Source organism: Coptis chinensis, chromosome 1 (genome assembly GCF_015680905.1).
Source record: "Coptis chinensis isolate HL-2020 chromosome 1, ASM1568090v1, whole genome shotgun sequence".
In the NCBI taxonomy this organism is placed as follows: domain Eukaryota; kingdom Viridiplantae; phylum Streptophyta; class Magnoliopsida; order Ranunculales; family Ranunculaceae; genus Coptis; species Coptis chinensis.
In genome coordinates, this window is record NC_141456.1 from 82022227 (window position 1) to 82044938 (window position 22712).

At 36.2% G+C, this 22712-nt stretch overlaps 1 long non-coding RNA gene across 1 annotated transcript; it reads left to right on the forward strand.

Annotated features, from left to right (window-relative positions):
• The first annotated feature begins 1784 nt into the window (after positions 1-1784).
• Positions 1785-3384, forward strand: LOC147525456 (uncharacterized). The gene is made up of 3 exons (XR_015198166.1): positions 1785-2367; positions 2486-3102; positions 3252-3384. It is a non-coding gene; the product is annotated as an uncharacterized LOC147525456 (long non-coding RNA).
• Positions 3385-22712: the final 19328 nt, after the last annotated feature.

Genomic DNA, 22712 nt, shown 5'->3' on the forward strand with positions numbered 1-22712 from the left:
TAGTTTCAACTTAAGGTGCATTAGAATTAAATTATATTTGTGTTTGAAATTAGGTTATGATTTTGTTTTTTTAGATGTAAACTTGGAGGGAAGGGTGTAGGAATTAGATGCATGGATGAATTTGATATGGGTTTATAATATATCTGAGCAACAAAGATCAAGGTAAATTAGCATATGATTTCAATGTTTTTAATTATATGATGTGGTATTTTATGATCTTCAAGCCGGCGCTAATTTACTTTGATCATCACTTTGTTGGTGTCGGTCTTAAGCAGCTTGAAAAAACACGATAAGAAGAGTTAGTATGTTGTTTGCGATGGAGGTAACAGTGACAGTAGAATTAAAAGGAATATGGTTTACTGATTGGCTATTTGACTATTATGGTAGGTTCCATGGCCAAGGGGTATTTAAGAAACATGCTGCACTACGCTTAGTCGTTGTTATTGTTGTAATCAACTTAACAAAACAAAACTGTTTCCTGACTCGCAGCTGGGATTGAGTTTCAGGGGGTATAAATTGAGGGTCCGCAATCGCGCACATTGGATTAGAAATTAATTAGGAGTTTTAATTGTGAAATTAAAAACAAAAAAAACCCTTCGCCTCTTACCTCTTCTCCTTCCTCACACCGTGTTGTGCTGTCATTCACTTTCTCTTTCCAAAATCCTTCGGTCTCCCATCTCTCCTGATCAGTTCTTATTGGAAGCTTGACTCAGGTAAGTCTTCTCTCTTTCCTCTATCGGTATGTGTCGTGAAGAACTCTTCTTATCTACTTTTCTCTTTCATGAATTTGTGGCAAGACTACCCAAATCTAATTTAAGAGATGGTGTGAGTGAGATTACGAATTAAAATCTTCGAGGCCTGTAAAAACCTTTTGTTTTCAACGCAGGTTTTTTACCCTTCATTTTCCCCATAAATGAGTGTTCTCACTTTTCAATTGTTCATTTTCATTCTCATCAAAGCTCCAGGTGCCTTCTTTCTCCTTTCTCTTTTTTAAACGTTATATTGCTAAATGAGGTACTCGAAATTTTCAAACTGAGTTTGTGGTGTTTGGATAAATGTGTAGTAGAATCCTTTCTTGACATAGAGTTCTTAGATTTGTTATAAGTGGCGTAAGTGGTGTAATAAGAACGTGTGTATATTAAATTGTTCCTAAGGAACCCTTTTGTATACTGCAAATGGTTAACCAAGGCACCTTTGAACCTCTTTTGTTTATTCTCCATCTCCCCACCTCTTTTTAACTGCATTGTTATAGTTGGAGCACGTAATGATTGTTTGTTAATTGCTTTCAGGTGTACATTGTATGGCCTGGAAATTGTTGGGGACTCAGAAGCACACACATTGTTTATGCCATAGGAATGGTAAGCAACCGTTTTTTTTTTTATGATATCAAGACAATCAATAAATTAACCTTTTGTGTACTGCAAATGGTTAACCAAGGCACCTTTGAACCTCTTTTGTTTATTCTCCATCTCTCCACCTCTATTTAATTGCATTGTTAGAGTTGGAGTACGTAATAATTGTTTGTTAATTGCTTTTAGGTGTACACTGTATGGCCTATATATTGTTTATGCCATGGGAATGGTAAGCAACCGTTTTTTTTTTTGCTGCCATTATGCTTGGTGCAATGATGCTACGTGTAGAAAATGCTCTATATGACTTTTTGATTTAGTATATTTCTTACTGTTTCCATTGTTCATGTTAACAGTTTTGGCCTGGCTTACTTCTCCTCATTAATTAAGAAAAAAAGAAAAGAAAACTTACTTCTCCGAGTGGTGGACTTCACATTTTCAACAATGAAGAAGAAAACAATTGCAGTCGGCCTAATTTGACAGGTATCAACTCCTTCGTCTTCTTCTTTAAATTGCATTTTTTTTTACTTATGGGTAAATCATAGTTTAAAAAAAGAGAAGAAAACTTCGGTTATTGAAAATCATGTATCTCTGTTAAAATCTCTCAATAAAGGAGCAAGCTTTACAAAGTTGATTATTAATAACCATCATTCAATCATCATTGAACCCAACATGATAGAGAACGACCCAACATGTTGATTACTTAGTCATTTGTTGATGGTTAGTAGTTCGTCTGAATAAAGACCCTTTGGACCAACGTGTAATCCATACCGAATGGGCTTCAAAGCTTCTCCTAATTGGTAAGGATTTTTTAGGCTTTGCTTTGTACTATTTTCTCATTGAATTTCAGTTATATTTCAGAGTTCCATTTTTGAAGTTCTATTTCAAACTTCAATTTGTTTCTTCATTTGTTCTTATTTTTCACTGCCTCAATGCTTGGTTCCTTTAAGTTCATTCTTATTTTGGTACTCCTCATACAAGTATGCCGGAGCAAGCTGAAGCGGTGGTTGAAGTCGAGGTATGCATATAATTGTTGACTGATGTTAAAGTGTTCACATATTTTTAAATGTGTTGTATATTCAGACAAATTTATCACTTAATGTTTTTTAAGGTTGTCATTTCATTTTACTGTGCAGAGAAATTAATGTAGAAATTCATCGGGCCGGGCGACAATGCTTAACAAAGTTCGAACTTAAATGGTCAAAGAAGTTGAGGTATGCATATTATTCTTATCTCGAAAACTTTGTGGGGTATAAATCGAGGGTCGGGACACGTGTGTGCAAGCTTAGAAAATGTGAGGCAGCCACGGCTAGAATTTATTGCTAAACAGTTACACCAAAATTCAAATCCCTTCGTCTCCCCACTCTTCCTCTCTAATTTTCCCTTTACATTCATTCATTGGTTTATTTGCTAAACGAAAAAAGGATGGCAGAAAATTGGAAGTTACAGTCTCGATCTCTCTCTCTTTCATTTTCCCCAATCAGATAAAATTAACTTCATCTCCCTTTGCTCTTTCTCTCAGCATTCATGGTCAGCAAGTCAATTGAAGAAAAACAACACAGTCATAAACAAAAAAAAAAAAAATAATAGAAGCCAATTAGAAGAACTTCTAAACCGTCTTAGCTTCTCCCTTCGCTTCTTTTACTGTTTGTAAAATAAAAGTAAAATTATCATGTAGAATTTTTATTTCTTTTTAACTTTCCTTCTATGTCCAATTTTTTTTCTCTAATTTCGATCAACGAAAGCTACACAGGTATGCCCTCTTCTCCGTTCATTGCTACTAATGAAGTTTTCATCTATCGTAGTTTAGTTGTTAAGTATTTCCTATCTTGATTAAGTTTTTCATTTTGTAAGAATCAGATTTTTTTTTTGTGATTTAGTTTTTATTAAAATTTCATTTAGGTTCATTTACCCCTTACTGCTTGAATTATACTACTTGGTTTGGCGGGTTTTGAAGATCCTATGACAATGATGTCATACCACATGAGGTTTGTTTCCTCCCTGATGTATATGTGGTATATTTAAAAAAAAAAAAAAAAAAAAAAGATGCATTTTCTTTGGTTTATCTGATACTTTTTGCTTAACAGTACAAATAGTGAGAGGGGGCAACATAAGCAAGCAGGCGAGCATTTGCAATTTTCGAATCTCTTCTTAGTGTTTGATTTTATTTTATTCTTTACTATTTTTATTTATTTATTTATTTTAAATTTATTTTATTTTATTGTGTTTTGTTTTATTGTGTTGTTGTGATAGTTGCATTCTGGTGCACTTATTTTCCCTAATTAAGTTTGTTTTTGGGTTCTTAATGCAAGTTATAGTTGCCATCGAGATCGAGTGTCATGGAAATCCAGGTCCATCTCTTAGTTCTGTATGGACTTGGGATATCCGATTCATTGGTTAATTATAGAATTATAAAGTAAATGAAAGAAAATTGTCTTCGCTGATAGTGTCTAGGATCCTATTTCTCTCTCTTCCATCATGTTTTCCCTTGAAAGCCCATATAGCAAAGAATCTTTTGTTCTCTTATGCATGCTCTATTCAAGTAATTGGAATGGCGTACTTATGCATGCTCTATTCAAGTTAATGGAACGGGGGTAACAGTACGTGATTTGTTGGAACAAAGTTTTTAGTTGTTGCTAACGAAACATTAATTTCGCGTGTTGATGATTTCACTGATCAAGTTTATCAAGTTTTTATTGCTGTGTGCTTAGAAAATGATGGAAGAAAAGAAAAGACTTATTGAACCTCTTCCGAGTAATCTCGGCGAGTTCGGTATGTGCCAAAGCCATATATATATATATACTAACCTTTGTTTTCCGTTGCTAAGATGTACATACTGTAAGACAACAATATTTACTATATAAAAGTTAATTTGAAATTTGTTGATAGGAATACGTTCTGCTGAGGTTTAGCTTCTCCATGCATCAAGTTTCATATGTTGTCCAATTTCTTTGTTAGTCTTGCATTTCATGATGACCAAGTTGATCCTCCAATAAGCAATTGTAAGCGTTTCGGAATACGCTACCTCAAAACATCTACCTTCTGCTCTACACTTAATTTCATGGTTTGCATATTATTCGAATGATTGTAGTGTTTGAGTCATAGAGATATAATGTGGATTGTCACCACAAAATTTGATGTCAGGGATTAATGCTACTACCCGAACTTCTTGATCCCCACCCCTTTCTTCTTTGGATGTTTGTTTATAATGTGGTTTTCCCTTACCTATTCCAATTTTTAAGCTCGGGAGCTTAAGAAATATTTAGAGATGCCTACGATCAAATGTTATGTCTATTTGTTTGAATGTGTGCTTCTACTGTTTGAACTTTGAATGCTCTCTTTCACTTTGCGTTTTCTTGGCCTATAATAGTCCTTTGGTTGCAATATGCCACTTTCTAACGCAATATCTAATCTTTTAATCCAAATACTATGGGAATATATGGAACAAACAAAGGTTAGTCAAAGTTGCGTTTGGTTAGCGTTGGATTATTGTTAACATTTATATTTATATTTTTGTTTTTAATTTGTTTTAGAATACTGTAATCTATACCTTTCCAAGATGGCCTTTGGTATGAAAGAATTGGATAGTATGGGATGTGGCTTCTGTGAAATACCAACTTTACTGTAAAATGTCATGAATAGTATCACATTCGTTTGCAAAATTGTATTTACATAGACTTCATCAATATCAACGCTAACGGTAAATATATTTGTAATTTATCTTACCATAAAAGGGGGTGACCCTGTTTTTAACTACTAAACACAATTTTTTGCAGTTGATGCAGTTACTACACCTCTGTTTTTTAATATGCAGGTGAGTGTGATGGGTTGCTACTTTCTCTGACAAGATGTTATTCTTTCCTATGTTACTACTAATGCACACAGGTTATGCTTCCCCCTTATATTTTAGCTTAGTTCTTCGAATCATTGAGTAATTTTCAGCTTGGATATTAATTTTTTGTATGGAATGCATTGATATGAATTTTTTGTGTACTATATTATATACTATGACGGTTTAATGCACGGAAGTTTTGCTCATTCATATAATTGTCGTGGTAACATTAACCTATTTATTTTGTAATGCAACATCAGAAGAGGATTCTTTAGTCCTTATGTATGGCCAGCAAGTGGTGCTTGCTGTGTATGGTTCATTGTTTGATATGTATGGACATCATTTTTTCCATAGTATAGGATGGGGAGTGTTTTAAGAGGTTAGTCTCCAGTAGATGCCGCGTTTGGAAATTCTCCTTTTCTAAATTAATAATTTAACGGGCCACTTTGAGGAAAGCTATAAACTCTTGGATGTGATATTACTAATATAATATTACTCTATTATTGCATGTTTCTATATGTAATATGCTTTTGCTCACTAAATCCTTCTTTACTCTAATTAATATGTTTACGGTTTGTAAGGCATCATATAAGTTACAAAGTTCCTCATTCTATCTATCTCCCCCTTCAAGTACTCAATTGACATCTCATTTTGTTTTCCCCAAATCTATTGAGTGCAGGCGAGTTGTATTATCAGAGTGCCTGCATTTTGTATTGAAAGGAAAACAGTATGGTTTGGAGGGAGAAACTAAACGGCTTTTATGGTCTAACATAAGATATTACTGGACATGGAAGAGTACCTTTAAAGGCAGTTCAAAAAATGTTTTAGAATAAACTGTTTGTCTCTTGAGAAGGGGAATAATTAGAATGATCAAGAGACAGAAAGATGATGGCTTTTGCACACAATCCCTCTTCTTTGTTTCAATTGTAGTTTCTTTTTTAGTGTTTAGTGATTAGTGATTTCATTTTGCAGTTTATTCTCTCATTTGCTCCATGCTACTTTGGAGGAATATTTTCGTTTCAAAAGTGAAAACTTATTCACGTGTTGGTTCAAAAATATCGTTTTAACCATGTTGATTTTCCCTCATTTTGTTGTTATGTTTGGAATTTTTCTCAAGCTAGAGAATGCACAAATGGATACTTCCTCAAGGGAAGAACAACTGAAATTAGTACCTGTGGAGGGCTAATCCTAGCCAGGTTGGTGTGAGGGCTATTTTTCAGAGACAAAAATGGTGCAAGTCAAAAATGTCTTACGAATTTTTGATGGCCCAAGTCAACAAGAACTATGCGGAAGTTATTGGTGACTTCAATATGCATATAAGGCAACGTATCAACCAATGCAACAATAACATAGGCCTCCAGAATGACTCCACGCACTGTAAAGATTCGAGAGGAAGACCTGATCGGATTTTGAGATGGGTGAACCCTAATGTAACATAGTATTTTAATTGGTTGTGAGTTGTGACCCTCATTATGTTGACGGAAGTCTATTAGACACAGATATGAATATGTAATGTAGAATGTTGTTACTACACTCACTAAATTTATAACTTGCCCAGCAGCAAAATAGAAAGGATATTCGTTTATTTTTTTGTTATAATTGAAACTGAAGTGTAATTGTGATCCTTAGGTTCAGTTCAAGCTCATCCCTTTTGATATCCACTTTTACTACGTTAGAGATTGTCTCTTCTAATTTTGACAAAAGTGCAATTTCAAAGTTTCCTTACTCACAAAATTTCGTGTTCATATAGTTGGAGTAAAGATTCGATCTAACCTAAAGTCTAGGACAACTACAACTTGGTTTTTACTCTTAGGAAACTAGTGAGTAAGTTTAAATACTAATACTAGGTTTCTTTTTGACACAAACATAAAAAAATTAAGTTTCAAGTGAATGCAACTAAACACAATACGATTTACTAAAAGAAAATATAGAGAGTTAATCCCCCTCATGTGACGTTAACTTTTGTTGTTGATTTTAATAAGTTTATTTTATTCTTCCTAGAACTCATAGACAAGTCTACTACAAGAAAATTGAGCATTGGCCACAGGTACAACCTAGGTTTAGCCACGGTCATTAGCTGTTGCGAGGGTCCAACGGCCCACAGCCGTCGCCAAGTTTTTAAGTGGCCGTCGGTTATTGTGTGTGTAGTTTGGGTTTACTTTGCATTTTGGCCACGGTTGTGTCCATTGTTTCGCCCACCATTGGATTAGACTTGGCTTTTGAGGTTCGGTTAAGATCTAATGAAAACCCTCGTGAAAATGAGGAGCCGCGAAACAACTACCAAAAATCGATCGAAGAAGAAGACTCGAGTCGTTCTCCAGGTTTGTTATCCTTCTTTCTCTCCTTTATAAACATGAGCTTCTCTTCTCTCCTCTAATAGATCTTCCCTTCCTCTCTCTCTCTCTCTCTCTTTTACCCAGGCTGAAGATCGAGGACAGGCGTTTAGTTTTTTTTTCCTCACACACTCTCTCTCTAATGCTAGGGCCACGAGTACCAGGTTCGATTTCACTCTCATATTCATTTTCATTTTTACTTATTTTGATGTTAGATGCTAATTTAGGGTTTTCTAATTTTAATTGCTTATGTTAATATCAAGCTTAAGGGTTGGCCACTTTCAGTGTTTTTAGAACTTAATTATCAGATCTAGGGTTCAGGGAATATCAATTGGAGATGATAAAATTACTTATTAGTGCCAGTAGAATAATATCTCTTTATACTGAGTCATTATCCTCTCCTATAGGCCATCAGTCCTGTTCTTCAAATCAAAGCATGAAGAGTGCATCTGAATGTTTGAAGAATTCCCTTTTTGGCCAATCAACTGATGTACCATTCACTTCGTCTTGACTTGGTGTTTGTAGTATCTATTTTCTGATGGTAAGTATGTAACAAGACCTAGATTATTTGTTGTGTTTGATATCATCTGCATAGTTACCTTGTTTATGTGGTTTAATTGTATACAACATAGTACCTTGTATATATCGTGACCATGAACTGAACAAACTTAAAATGTAAGACAATTTATTGTTGCGAAATGTAGATGATAAATGAGCTTTTTATGGCTATTCCAAACTCTTGTGATAAAATCTGTAACGTGGTGTTCATAATTTTATATTGTTAGTGGTTGAATGTCTATCAAACGATCTTGTTGAAACTATGCACTCTATTAGCGATTTTTTTCAGAAATCACTCGCTGTTTTTTGCTTTGGTACTCTACTGTCATAGTGTCATACACCACATTAACTAGTAGTTCAAAGTTTAAAAGATGAGAATTGCAAACCTCTAATTTGCTTTTTTCTGTAATCACTTTTGTTTCCGAAAGGAGGCTTGATATCTGAAAACAGCCACATACAGTCACCCTCACCAGACCATTTTTCAAAATCAAACTGGTCATCAACACCATATTCTTCCGACTCGGGAAATATAGCAGCACTTTTCTTTTTAAGCTTCCAAGCATCATCAACATCGTTGCTTCTTCTCAAGTTACTCAATCCCTTTCCCCTGGAATGTAACTGATTGTTCCCTCGATGAGAATCATAATTAGTATTCTTTGGACTTGTAGGAACCACCCTCTTCAGAAGTTGTTTAGAGTTGTCTCTTCTTGTAGAGATCATTTTGTTGGAATACTCAGTCATGTTCACTCCAACATAGAATTCATCTACCAAATCCAAGAGTAAAGACACAAATAAGGTCTGCGACGAACCATTAAGGGAATTCCAAATACATTGAAACAAAAGAAGGCATGATATATAGAATTGACACATTCCAATATTTGACTAAGACAAACCTTTATGAAAAGTCACGTATCAGAACATAGAAAAGTGAATTTAGAACTTTCTCCTAGTTAAAGAGTGCTTAGAAAATAATCTAATTATAGTCAATATAAGGGGAAAGGCTTTAATGACTTGCCTCAGTAGCATACTGAAGTTGGATATCCCCCTTTCTTCTGAAGCCAAGTCACCTCTTTGCTGGCATTGCCTCCTTCCCTTGTTCAATTCTGGTTGGACCACCTTGGCAACCAGCACTGTTGTGACCAAATCCAAGCCAGTGGACTTGTTGCTGCCCCTCATACACTCATACTCACTCTTCTATTAAGTTTTGACCTGCCTGGTCTCCTTGTGAGCCCCTTGGGGCAACATATATAAGACTAAGTCTGAAACCAAAATGAAGAAAAAATCAATTTAAGGAGAGAGACGACGACAGGATTTGGCAGCCTACCCTGCTGGTAGTCTGGTACACAGGTAATTTAACTAGATTTAGTTTTCTTCTTTCCTAAATGTTGTTCTCTAGTAACAAATCTTACTTCCTTCTTTTCTTGGTTATATATATGAAAGTATGAATCAAATCTCGAAGTAATGAAATAAATTGAATTGAAGGTGATGGACTGCAATACAATACAATCCAGAATGTCAAATCTCAGTTTTCTGCAATGAAAGGTATTTTTGCAAACTTGCAAGAGTTGTCTTTAGCTAATAAATGTCTTCAAACTGAAAGAAAATTATACTTTTGAGGATGGCACCACTAATTTGTGTCTTCATGAATTTAACTAATATTTTGTATCGGCTCTAGGGAAAAGACATTTGAACTTTATATCGATAACATGTACTCCATTCTTGGTGTGAAGGCCAAGATTCAAGACTCGCAAAATATTTCAGTGTGCCAGCAGAGTCTTATCTACCATGGACAAAAACTTAATCATAGGAAAACTTTAGCGATTTATATACGATTAAGGGAGCTAGCACATTTATCTTAATCTTCCATCAGGAAGATTGTTTGAGGATATATTATCTTGAGTACCGACAAAGGTAGTGAAAACCTCCATTTACTATTTAGGCTGTCAAGATCTTTATTAAGAGCATTCTTTTGTTTCCAATTTCTTATCAGAGACTCTACATTGATGGGAACCAAGTGGAGGACAATAAGTAAATAGGTTTTTAATTAGCACATTACAATTACAATGCTGTGGGAGCACAAACACTGTGTGGTATATACATTCATGGAAATAATTGTAAATAGACTTACAAGCAGAAGACATGCGTATAATACAATGACATGAAATTGCATTGGATTAAATGTTTGATTAGGAGGTGGGGGATTAAACGTTCAAGATAACAAATATTTGGGCACATGAATTCAAGTGGACGGAACAGTTGAAGAGTTGTTTACATTCCAATTTTATTACAATTTTTGTTTCGAAGTTCATATTTGAAATTCCATTATCCTGATTTTTATTTATACTTTGCACTAAAATTAGGTACAAATGGATGACATATGGAGAAGCAAGTACTGCTCGATCAGAAATAGGATCTAGTCTTATGTATCATGGGATACCAAAAGTGAGTTTGTGTTGGAACATGGTTTTTTCTCTTGTACTTTGTTTTGATATTAGGCTTACTCTTCCTGATCCTATGCATGGTTCATGCAAATAGACTTTGTAAAGAACCAGTAGAACTTAGTTGTTCTCAGACTACATTAGTTAACACGGAGCTAGCATTGGATTATGTTTTACAAAATGACAAGAGTGGATTATTGTTGATCATGCTTGCTATATGTATTCTTACATTTTGTTGCCTTTATATGATACTCTTGGTATGTTTTTTCTTACATGCAAATTGATGATATAACATCTAATATGTGGACCTTCAGTTGATCTTATTTTTCTTTTGTTTCTATAATTCCCAATATATTCAGGTTCAAATCGATGCCGTTCAGTGGACCCTCTGTTCCTTGTTTGTTATTTTTTTTTTCTTTTTAATTTTATTGTTGCTAACATCTAGTCCTAGACTGCAAGTGCTTTTACTCCACTTTTCATGTTTGTCACCTTATTTATCTGAGATTCCATCCGTTAATTTGTCCAGGACCAAGTGTTAAGTGGTACATCTGTTAGCACATAGTGTGTTAGCAACAATGAAATTAGCAGCTGACTTATTTGCCGGAGGTTCCATCCGTACGTCTAATAGTGGTATGAGTGTGACTGGTCTATGAAATTAATCCTTGTAAAGGTATGTAACTCCAGTTGTTTTCTCTCTTGCAGGTAGTATGAGGAATAAATGAACACATGCCGTCTCTTCCATCATCAACTAGAGTTGAGGTTATATCATATTCGAAACTACTCAATCAGGTAATCTTTCATAATTCAAAAATGGTGTTCAGATGTATGCTCCGTTGTTTATCTAGAGAAGCCAACAAACTAACCTCTGTGATTGTGATACTTAATTCTTAAACAAATATTTATTAGCGTTGTGTACTATTAATCTTTCTATTTGATGATGACTGAATCTTACATATTGACTTAATTTTTCTGTGAAGATGACTTAGTTTAAGTTCTAATGATTGATTTTATATGGTTTTAGCTATATCTTCAATGCCTGGCCTACTGCCCAACATGATGAGGTACAAGCAAGCGAACCGGAACATGCGGACTTTGATCCAAATAAGTTGAGGTGTTGTTTAGATGGCTAGGAATAGAGTCTATCGAGTTTCGGCGTTATATCTGGTGATGTTTTCATTTTTGGGAGTCCTAATAATATTTCAAATTTCTTAAAGAGTACTATATGTTTTTTTTTTCTTCATGTTAGTTTGGATTTCGAATGATGATGTAAAATCGTTCATGTTAAGTACATATTGTGTATGAAATGTTAAATTGTGAAGAATTATGATTTTTGTGGGTTTGAATGGAATTGTATATCTTTGTATGAATTACAGTCTTTGCATAAAGGTCTTTGGAATCATTTTTTACCCAATTCAAAACATTTGCCACGGCTTAGAACCGTGGCTAAACTATTGATCCAGTTAAAAAAATAATCCCCACCGTTCATCTAAGCATTAGCCACGGTTAACAACTGTAACAAAAGGTTTATCTACCACGGCCTATGGAACGGTCTAGAACCGTGGGCAAAAACCAAGCTTTGGCCACAGCCGATAGCCGTGGGAAAAGATTAGCCACAGGCGCATTGGCAACGGTCGTGCAACAGCTATAAACCGTGGCAAAAGGGTTTTAGCCACGGTCTATGGCCGTGGCAAATGCTCAGTATTCTTGTAGTAGACTTGTCTATGAGTTCTAGAAAGAATAAAATAAACTTATTAAAATCAACAACAAAAGTTAACGTCACATGAGGGGGATTAACTCTCTATATTTTCTTTTAGTAAATCGTATTGTGTTTAGTTGCATTCACTTGAAACTCAATTTTTTTTATATTTGTGTCAAAAAGAAACCTAGTATTAATATTTAAACTTACTCACTAGCTCATACTAATACTAGGTTTCTTTTTGACACAAATATAAAAAATTAAGTTTCAAGTGAATGCAACTAAAACACAATAATGATTTACTAAAAAAATATAGAGAGTTAATCCCCTCATGTGACGTTAACTTTTTTTGTTGTTGATTTTAATAAGTTTATTTTATTCTTCCTAGAACTCATAGACAAGTCTAATAGAAGAAAACTTGATCCCTAACATGTATGGCTCATCTCTAAGCTCATACATGCTAGCAAGTGGAATCAAAGCAATGACTTATCTTTAAGCTCATCACTTTGATCCCTAACTAGACACTACACCAACTATCATTTTGGGATAGGGTGTAGGTCTAGTTGTTCTTCCTAAACAACCCACCAAACTAACAACAAAGATTTTTCCCTCACATGAGTTTGATTAACTCCCCAAGGGGAAGTTAGCTCATGATCCTTGGGATGAAGGATTACAAGTTAGAAAGTATAAAAAGAGAGAGAGAGAAAAAGGAAAAAGAAGCTGAATTATCTAACTCACTTGCTTTTGATTTATTTTCAACTAGAAGAAAACCCAAGTTTCCTCCATTAAAACTATACAAGATTTTCTTACAAAACTAAAAACTAAATAATAAAAATGAGTAAGGAACTAAAATAATACAAGGTAAGGAAAAGAAGTCAAGGGAGTAAATGGAGTGTCCCCCCCTTGTTTTGTTTTCTTTTCCATTTGAGAGAAATCTCATTTCCTCCCACGTGAAACATCAAACCACATTTACTTCATTTTTATCCACCACATTAAAACAAAGTGACACCTTGCCTTTTTTTTTTCACTATTAACACCTAATCTAATTAATTACACGCAAGGTGTCAACTTTGCACCAATAATTTGTCATTTTTGTCTTGATATGCTCCATGATTGATGACTCATCTAATCTTGCGGGCCCGCATAGTGGGTCCTATGTGCAATCCAGTGGCGGTCCGGTCTTTGGGCAATTTTACAACTTCCCGCCTATGCGTAGAGTTCATCGCCCTGATTGTCTGAGCAGCTCACTTGTCGCATTCGGAGTCCTGGTTCAAGAGGTAGGAGCTTCCGAAGTTTGATGCTTCTGTGTGGATTTGGAAGAATTCATATATATGTCGTTCATTGTGCTTTATCACAGGTTTAAATAATATTTCCATGTTTACTACGAATACCTGCAAAAGTATGAAAATATATTTATTTCATGATTATTAAACACATAATTAACCAAATTTATATGTCTCAATGGGGTTTCATAATACACTTTTGGGTGCTTATCACACTACCCCCAAACGGCACTTTGCTTCTCCTCAAGCAAAGAAGAGACATTAAAACAGATAAGTGGCCAAAAATGTGTAGTCCTAACTAATTCTCGTTTCGTAGAGTGCGGTTGCATTGACCATATGCAACAAGGCCTTAAACCACTAGGAATTCCCTAGTGGACGAGTTATAGCCTCGTGAGAGTTTTCCAGAGAAGATACTCACAAACTTCAATTATACTACAACGACTTAGTGACAAAAACTCGTTTCCTAAATTAATCTCAGATAGCCATACATCTCCTTAGCAGGGAACGAGGATTGATTTCTTTGAAACTCAAGTTAATATGTATTCAATAATTAAAACATCTACATATGATCATGCATGCAGTGAACTTTTCATTGAAATGTACTAGTAGGGTTGTTTCTGAATCCTTTGGAGAGTGTACCTAAATGGGTTCTCACAGGTATGTGTTAAAACACAATTTCACTCAAAAAATTTTCACTCAGGTTTTGTTAACTCCAGTGTGCAGTGGGCACACGTTTCCTCACATCTCAATGGCAGTCAGAGGAGCCGATGTCGATCAATCATGTCTACTACTTATTATCACACCACCCTACTCCTAATTGAGCTAGAGGTCTTTATTAGGCATTGTGGGGCTTAGGTGATAGTGTACAAGAAAATAGAAATGGATAATCAAAATTTACGAGCATGAGAGAATAGGGTCTTCATATATTTACACTAGAGAAATCCTTGTTTTCTTTCCTTCTTCTAACTGAGTTTTCCAACCTTGTTCTTAAGCCTCTAATGGATATATATATATATATATTTTATCTAGATGGCTTAAGAACATGATTCTATTTTTCTTTCCTGAAGCAAGTAACTGACTTTTATTTGGGACAAGTCTTTCTCTTTATTCTTTCCACATTTCATCCTATTTCTCATAATCATCACTTAGGTAGGTTCTTTTATTTGGTTTAATAGATGGGTAAGGAATTTTTTTTTGGTGAAAGTGAAAGGTTTGATGAAAGGTTCAGTGGAGTGACTAGCGGTAAAATTTGTAACAGGTAAGAATTTTTAGCTATGTCGATCCAAAGATGGCCTAAATTTTCGCCTAGGGTTCGGGTGGTGATCAAGTAAGTAGATGCGTTATTTTCTATAATCGGAAAAACTACTCCTCTGTGTCATTACACACAAATCACTCATGTCAAGGTTTTTGGTTAGATTCTCACAGGATTTAACTAACCGTTAGTTCCAGAAACTTACTGCTATGTACAATCGATGATACTCAGTACATGAATGTTCATGAAAAGATGTATAAACTATTGCATAACGTATTATCTTAAGTTTCTTAAAACAAATCCTAATTAGGATACTAATGTGAGATTTCTAGACAATTTTCATCATTGAAAAGGAAACAAGACTTTGTCACTAAGTACAATTATTAACATGAAAATAAAAACTATATACTGAGGTTACAATTTGCCTAATATTTGCTCTGAGGTTAAAGCACCCCCAACAGAATGATGCTTAGTCCTCGAAGTATCAATAATTAAAGAGAGAAAGTACCTGAGAACCGTGAGCAAAATTAGGGCTAGATTGCTGGAACAGAAAGGTTGGAGAACATAATATATTATTCAGAAAGAACAATAAAATGTTCAATAGCGCACTAAACATAGCACACGAAATAATGAAAAATAATAGCATATGAAACATGAAAAACAATAGCACACCAAACATAAGGTTTAGCTAGATATATGTACAATGGCAAGCTCAAGTTTACCATCCAGCAGGATGTGAAGGTATGGCGTCCTCTTTAAGGAAATGCATTTCCTTAGCATCGCGCCAAAAGATAATAGTCTGCCAAATTTCTGCCCATTCTTCGTCTCTAGATTTCCTCAAATGTTTCTTCATATTTTCATCCTTCGGGTAACAAACTAAACATGCCTCGTGTACCCGAAGCGGGACGCTTCCATTGCCGAAACCTCAATGAACGAATGATTCTGTTTGCCGGGCACATAGAATCTACCTTGACCAAGTCATGAAAAGTAGCTACAAACTATGGGAAATGTGTCTTCATGATTCGACAAGCAGTGACTGGTAAAAGTATATACTGATCCTGAAAAGTGCGAGCTCGTTTTAGGTTGGAGATAACACAACCTAAGATGTTAAATAATGTATGACCTTGAGCTAGTGCACTGAATATGACGCAGGCAGCCTCATTGGCAGTAGAAAAATGCCAATCTCCCATAATGTTCAGGAGGACAAATAACATCGCAGTCCCCATGTTCATGGTCATGCTTGCTAATGGAATGGTGATGTCGCGCCATGGCACATGGCCATTTCCTTCTCGTTTAATCTCAAGACCATCACCATAAGAGTCGCAAAACGCTTGCCACTGAAAAGAACGGTAAAAATTATGATAGATGTAATGTCATGATGCAGCAGGTTTGTGGTATGGAAGATCCAAATTTAGGGCAAGTTGTTGTTCAGAAAAGATGTGAGGTGTGCCACCAACTAGGATTGTGAACCCGTGTAAGTAGAAACCATGCGCATGGTTGAATGCTGGTGTGTCTTCCATATTAGCATAAAAGTATGCAGCCAAACTCGGAGAATAAGTTTTGTCCGGTTGAAGAATTAGGGAAGACCACCCGATGTTTGTAATGTAGTCACGGAAAAGATGGCCATAGGTATTGGAATCCATCATAGACTGAAAGGATTGCTCAGGAATAAGTTTGGGAGATACCAAGTTTGATGAAGATGCAATTGGTGAAGATGCCATAGTGGATGAAGTAAAGAAATAGGTAACGACAAAGGCAAACTGGATGGATAAATGAGTATGTAAGAAAATAGATCCTCCTGTAAGCACATGTTAAAATTATATTAGTCACAACGCAAATGATGACAATCCTATTAAGCATTTCATACAAAAGAAGACACAAAGATAAGACAAAATTTATAATACGATGAAAAATGTAATAACATATATGATTATTTATTTATTGACTTAGTAATATTAGAAAATTATGGATTATTATGTTGATCTTGGAGACGCATATCGTGCACCAGACTGTTTAGTTCTTCCATTTGTTGGCCGAGCTGCATCTAAATGTCCCATTGGCTAGCAGAGAGTATAGTTTGATTTTCCATAAGGAGAGCGTGATTCTGCAAGGACTAAGAATGATTTTCCAAGATTTCCTCCTGTTTAACATCATGCTTTGCTTGACGTTCTTGGAAATCCTTAAAAGTTGTAATGATGATATTCTGACGAGCGTATAGTTCCCGCATTCCTTGATGAAGAAATTGAATGCCTTCCATGGGATTAAAAAAAATTTAGCATGACATTTTCATCAAAGAAATGTTCAGGGTTTGAGCTTGGGTCGTTCTGTTCATCTGTCAGAATATCAGGAATCCAAAAACCAATGGAGTACACTAATATGTGCTCTTTGAAGTGGTGTTTCTGGAGAAATTACTGGATAACCCCAACGCATCATAATTTGCGTGACTAAAGTAGGTAGAGGTAGAGGTGCTGACTTTCTTGTTTTCCTGGTGATCACTTTCTAGAGGTGTTGGATTAGACAAAAATCATCTCTTTGATTCTACAAAATACAAAGCAGGTGGAGTTGAGTCTTTGTGACTTCTGATTGGTGAGATGTACCTATCACATTGTGTCCCAACCAGTGGAGCACAACTCGTTGATTCTGTTTCAAAGAGCGTTGAAAAACAACGTGATGTCTATTTCCCACTTCGCCATGAGATATGGTAGCTCTTAGTAAAGTTTTGACAGAATCAAATGATGACTCTGGAAAAAGGAACTCCTGGGTATTTATTGGTATTTGAAGTATGTCTGAGATAATTTCCCTAGTCAATTCCAATCGCCATCCATAAGCATTGAAGTAGAATTTTCCATTCTCAGGTCCTATAAATTGGTAGAACATCAAAACCAATTCTCGAGAATAACAAGTTGCTGAATGATATAGAAGAGGCGTCCATCCCCGACGTATTATTTCGGTGTCAAAATAAGGATAAGACCGGCCATCTTCCAAAACTTTTAGGTAGTCTTTCTCGGGCATTATTTTTCTTGGTTGATCCATTTGTTAGTATTACTGAGGGAAAGATAGTGAAAATTGTTTGAATGAGAATGGCTGAAAAAGAAGAGATTTATAGCCAATCTATGAGTCTGTACCAATCTGGATTCCAAGTGTAGTTAATGACCCATGTGGTTATGAACAGCAACAATGGGGATCCATAGTAAGTCTTGTTATGTCAGATTTCCAAAAACAATTAATGAGATGTTTCAATGTTAGAAAATACGGAGGAAAGTTTCACAGGGTAGTTAGACTTACACGTAATTTCATAAATGATTATCAGACCTTAGTAATAGCATATGGATATAATAGTCGAGCTGCATGTGTAACAAGTGTTATGCGTACCTTATAGCGTGCGCGATTTTCTCTGAACAACATGAGTATCAATTAATTAATTTGGTGAGTTTTGGATGGTCTTTCTTTGTTATGTTTTTATTTATTTTTTTTTTTAATTTTTTTTTAAAGAGGAAAAGACAACTAATATACACAAATATTTAATACGAAACTTCTCCATTTAATACGTAACCCGTACAAATGTGTGAGAATTATTTAACACACCATACTAATATACAAAATGAAAGTCGGAAAAAAAAAAAAAAAGATGGTTACATAGATCTAGATGTTCTGGATCATGTTATGCATGAGTGACAGGAGAATAATGATAAACACTGTTATCACGAATACTGTGATAGCCCATTCGCGTTGCTCCTTTTCCCATCGCTTGATTGGATTCATTATGATCAAGAAAATGAGAATTTGTGTGTGAAGTGTGGAGAGTGAGAGAAGGGGATGAGTGAAGGTGGAAAAGGAGAGTTGTATTTATAATTAGCTTCTGACCGTTGGGCATCTGACCGTTTGGATTAGTCCGTTGGGTTCTGACCGTTGGGCTTTGAGAGTAGGCCCAATGCTTTGAGGAACAAACTAATATATTAGAAAGTACAATGACTGCATAACATAAATAATTTCTCATTCAAACCGTCTGGAGATACAAAATTATGAGAAATCAACCGATATATAATATTTTTATCACAAGAAAACTAAAAATGCAATGCATAAGGGAAATAAATGACATAGTCATTTCTAAACCAAGGGAAATAAACGACTCTATCGGGAATCCTCGGGTTAGCGTAAGATGAACCGGGTTTCTACATCGCCGCGACGAATTTAAGAACCGGTGGCCGACCGGTGCGGAATGTGGCCTATAGACTGTAGCAATTGATCTTGGAATTGCCGCTGATTTGCCATCATCGTTCTCTGGAAACGGCCTTGGCGATTTCACATTTCTTGCTGGAAGTCATTTTGGGAAGTAAGCTTCTCTTCCTGACAAAGAAACATCCTGCGCATACTAGTGTTCATGTGTCTCAAGGTTTCCATGGGAGTGTTGATTCGGTGCATGGTAGCCTCATTAAAACAGTCGGGTGGTGAAGGGGGAGGAGGAGGTACGTTATCACGCTCAATATCATCTCTAGCTACTGGGTCCCAGTGGTCCAGAACACAAGTCTCGAAAATTCCAAAATTCTCGAAAGACCTTGTTGGAATGAAAGGAGTAGCGGACTGGAACCCTAAGTTAAGCATAAGCTGAGTAACAATTACAGCAAGAGGAGCTGACCTGTTTGACGCAGTCGTAAGAATATGGCCCATGAAATGGACCATACAGAAAGTGTTCTTCTTCTCCTGGAGGATCCACAGCAGGTGCAAGAATGTCCTATTCACGTCAGACGTCTTTGAAGTTCCAATGACGTTGTACTCCAGCCATTGAGTGACAGCTAGTTGGTTTCGTCTGAGCGAGTGCTGGTACACGCAGGTCGAGCCATTATTGTACTCTCGCTCGAGAAGCGTGTCAAATATTAAGTCCCTCGTAGTCGGATATTCTGACAACAACAGGGTCGGACTATTAGAGTTTATTGGAATCTGTGTTGTATTCAATATTAACTCCAGCGTGAGTTCACGTTCCAACCCATCCGCCGTAATCCAAAATTCATCACCCCATAAACCTCCATTGTTGTAAAATTTCAACACCAAATCTTTAGAATAAATAGCTGGAATTCGATGCAAGAGATATTCCCACTCTCTACTAGCAATTTCCTCATCGAAAAATGGATGAAACATTCTAGAATTGTAGAGATTTTCAAAATTTCTCTCAACTGTGATTCTCCTTCGTGCTGCCATAGCAAGATCTAGATGAATTTCTGAGGGTGGAAATTACTAGGAGTGATGGAGGAGATGGTGTTGGAGGAAGGGGGATCGAATTGGTGGAATTTCGCCCGCGTGCGCGGGTTGAATTCAGGTTTGTCTAGTCGCGTGCGCGAGGTGAGTGTGAGGGAGACCAAGATCCGGATTTTGAGGGGGAAGAAATGTGAGGGTTGGACGCGTGGGTGCCCCGCGTGTGGGTTTTTGTAAACGGGTCCGTGATTTTGGGTCAGGTCCAATTTTTGGCCCAAACCCAAATGAATTCCAGAAATTCCCCTTATGTCCCAAAGTGTTATGAAATTTCAAACGTGGAATTTTGATTCGTTTTAACTCCAAATTGAAACAATGATATATCAAAACGATCGGCATTAAAAATGCCATTCACTGGAATATGACAAAATCACATTCAAACCTTTTTATTTTTTATTTTTTATTATTATTATTTTATTATTATTATTATTATTATTATTATTATTATTATTATTATTTTATTATTTTTATTTTTTTTTGGTATTTATTTATTTACAATTTTTATATACAAATGTACAAGTCGAGAGGAACGTGTCAACAACACCGGCAGTCCAAATAAAACAACACATCACAACAACTTAACTCAGGCAACTTTCATGTCGGGCTTAACCCAAACCAATCGGCCGCATTTGTGGCTTAACCTTTATGTTTTGGGGCCTAGGGTTCAAGACGGTACCATCCCTGACCAATGTGCAATGGTCTAATAATTATATTATCCTTAATACATATGGTATAGCCTCAAACAGCCCCTTGATACAGTCACATAGAAAACCGATCGGGGTTGGCCTGGTGGAATCCATTGCCCGCACGAACTAGGAAATGTCCGATGTTGCATATCACGACTCTCTTTGGGCGCCATGCTTGGTGCTAATAAAAAACGAGTATATACATGTTGAATCTTTTTACGTCAGATCCTCAAGACAAATGTGAGTCTTTTAACGTCAGATTCTCAAGACGAATGTGAGTCTTTTAACGTCAGATCCTCAAGACGAATGTGAGTCTTTTAACGTCAGATCCTCAAGATGAATCCCAACCTGTGGGAACAATGGGACGACGACGAAATTTATCCTGCTGAGCTGGTGTCAGACAATAATATACCTTATACCGGCTCATCTCGGATAGAAGATCAAGACTTGGACAGAAAGGAGTTTGATAGTTCATACACCACCCCATCCTTTTCGCCCGTCGCTTTCGAGCAAAAGTACTACGACCATTACCTATTTGAGATGGGTGAGATTTGGACCAAATAATGAGTTGGAGTTCGCGAGGAAGAGAATAGAAAAGGGAGGAGAAAGAAGGAGTTGAATTTTTTGGTACCCATTGTTTTCCAGGAGGCACGTTTGCTCGATTATCAGAAGACATTTATACTCAGTTCTAAAGTAGAGTTTTTGTGGACTATGGTTCCGGTGCTTGCAACCACACACTCTAGGGATGTTTAGAAAAGAAAATAGAAGAGGGCCCGACTACCCAAATGGCGTACTTTCTCTTTTTAAACACATGGAAAGAAGTACACCATCGAATCTATTAGTCTATGTAGACTAGATGATTGAGAAGAGTCTCTTCGACATCTGGAGAGCGCAACTCATGATAATGTTTAAGGCGTTGCCCATTTACTTGAAATTCCCTGTCATCATTTACGTTTTTCAAAGAAATAGCCCCATAAGGGTGGTGACGAGGCGGTAAAAGGACCGGACCATCGAAGTTTTTAATTTTCTGGAAAAATGTGTAATCTTGAGTTGTACAACAAAACTTTTTGACCCACTTTGAAATCTTTTCTCAATATGTGCTTGTCATGCACTCTTTTCATGTTGGCTTTATAGGATTTCGAGAGATCATAGGCATCACTCCGAATTTCCTCAAGCTCATTTAACTGCAATTTTCTCTTCGCTCCTACCGCATTAGTATTATAATTGAGGCTTTTGATGGCCCATAGAGCACGGTGCTCAAGTTCAACCGGCAGATGACAAGGTTTTCCAAAAACGAGGCGATAAGGAGACATCCCTATAGGTGTCTTAAAAGCTATTCTGTATGCCCACAAGGCATCAGATAATCATAGAGACCAGTCTTTTCTAGATGGATTGACAGTTTTTTCCAAAATGGATTTGATTTCTCTATTAGAGACTTCTACTTGACCACTGGTTTGAGGATGATACGGAGTTGCCACTTTGTGCGTGACTCCATATTTTTTTTACTAAAGATTCAAAAATTTTATTGCAGAAATGTTTTCCCACATCACTAATTATAGCTTTTGGAACACCAAATCGAGAGAAAATATTTTCTTTTACGAACAAAACGACCGTTTTATGATCATTAGCACGACATGCCAATGCCTCAATCCATTTTGACACATAGTCAACTGCTACTAGAATGTATAGGAAGCCATGTGAATTTGGAAATGGACCCATGAAGTCGATGCCCCATACATCAAAAATTTCTACAATTAAAATGGGATTTAAGGGCATCATATTGCGTTGAGTAATGCGTCCTAGCTGCTGGCAGCGATTGCATACTTTGCAATGCTCATGTGCATCTCTAAACAGTGTTGGCCAATAGAATCCACATTGTAGGACCTTGGCCGCAATTTTCTTACCACTAAAATGACCACCACAAGATTGTTCATGACAGAAGGATAACACATCATTGTGTTCCCAACCGGGGATGCAACGGCGGATTAGTTGGTCGAAACAATACTTGAAAAGGTAGGGATCATCTCAGAAATAAAAT